Below are 1,931 nucleotides of genomic sequence, written 5' to 3' on the forward strand. Positions count from 1 at the left end.
CTGTTGACCAAGCCCTGAACGAGAATAGATCTCGCATCAAAGCCTGGCTCCCTGGGGTCGACTGGAATCCCTCGCCCAACACTGTGAGGGTGCCTGTCATTATGTTGCCGAGGCACATATGACCCACTCCTTGGGGGAGGCGTGGGCACTCGACGACGATCATCGTGATCGACTCGGTGATCATACTGCTCACGATTTTTGTACTAATCTCGTCGATCTCCACGTCACTCACACCTCGGGGGTGATCTTGGGCTGTGAGCCGACTGAACTGTGTCTGCAACCACGGATCTGCTATGGATCCTATTCCACGACTGAGATACGGCTGTATTCTGTTCTCCCGCCGCCCAGAGCAAAGCTCAGATCTGCACCAAACCTTGGCCAGCTTCTGACTGGGAAGGTTGGATCGACTCCGCTATCCGGGCAGCAGCTGCTAGATTCTGGATCGGGGTTTGGTATACCTGAGTCGGAGGCGGAAAAAGTTGGCGTCGACTGGATTCGGGAGCACGCTGCCGAGCGCGATCGTCGAGTGCGCGCTGGAGGTTCTCCAGTCGAGTGCGCTCAGCCAAGTTGGCCAGGCGCGCCTGCTCCAAGGCCAGGGCCTCAGGGGTTTCTCCAACTATAGGAGTATGCAGTGCATCCATGTTCCGGCAGCGAAATTCCTCCCTCTGCTGCGAGGAGAGGGGTTCGGGGCGGTACTCTTCATGAACGCGCGACGGATCACCGTCCCCATCACCTCCGTCTTCACGGGTTAAGCCAGGAGGACTGCGTGGTCCATTGACCATGAAAACTTCTGCCACTGGGTCGCTGCTGTCACACTCGGATGCAGTCTCTACGGAGCCAGTCGACAGATCGAACAGGTCGTAAAGAGTTTCGTCGGGTTCGATTGCCGCGACTTGAGGGGTGGCCGACTGGCGAGCCACCGCATGCCTCACCACCGCTGAAGCCTCGACCGACCGGAACGTTTGCTCTGGCGGGCCACAGGGAGGGTGAAAGCTGCTGGAGTCGACTGATACTGGGTCGACGGCTGCCGCAGGAGGACGCCGTGGATGCACGCGCGAAAGTGTGTCGCCTCGAGGGCGGGGAGTGCGTCGACATCGAGTGGAGCCTCCTGAAGCCAAGCGGAGTCGTCGGCGACAAACACAAGCGCGTCGAGACGGATCTTGCGGCCCTCAGCCAAACCTCCGCCTGAAACCATGATGAAGGGGATCAGAAAAATTGCAACTTCTCCAACAAGTCGCTAAGACGCCTGCCCCACGATTGGCGCCAACTGTCGTGGTTCTAAGCCTGACAGTAGAATAGGGGGTAGGAATTTAGAGGCAAGATCCTAGCTATGGAGGAGTTGTACACGCGAGTTTTACGAGTTCAGGCCCTTCTCGGAGGAAGTAACAACCCTACGTCTCGGAGCTCGAAGGCGGTCGATTGGATATATGCGTGTGAATTACAAAGGGTGTGAACCCTTGTCCCGGAGGAGGGGGTGGCTTATATAGAGTGCGCCAGCACCCCAGCCAGCCCACGTTACAAAGGGTTCAATGTACATTAAGGCAGGGCATTGCTGGTAACGCTAGTAATAAAGAGATATAAATGATCTATAAGGTTACAGAGTGAATAACCGACCGTTGTCATCCTGAGTGACGTTAGGCCTTCTACACTCCGAGTGGTTTCTCGCATCGTCGAGTGGTTGTTCGCATAGTCGAGTGGAACATAGCTTCACGGTCGAGTGGATGATGATTTTGCTTCGACCGCTTCTGGTTCCTTTAGAGATGTCCTTGGGGAGGGTATCTTGGACAGATCCATGACCCTACCCTAGGTACATAGCTTCATCACCCGGCGCTCACCCCCGACCCCGACGTGCGACGCCTCCCTCCTCTGCTTCCTCTCTACCCAACCTCGGCCGTCGTCGGGCCTGCCTGCTCGCTCCTGCACCCTCTGTA

Source organism: Triticum dicoccoides, chromosome 5A, assembly GCF_002162155.2.
Source record: "Triticum dicoccoides isolate Atlit2015 ecotype Zavitan chromosome 5A, WEW_v2.0, whole genome shotgun sequence".
NCBI classification, from domain to species: domain Eukaryota; kingdom Viridiplantae; phylum Streptophyta; class Magnoliopsida; order Poales; family Poaceae; genus Triticum; species Triticum dicoccoides.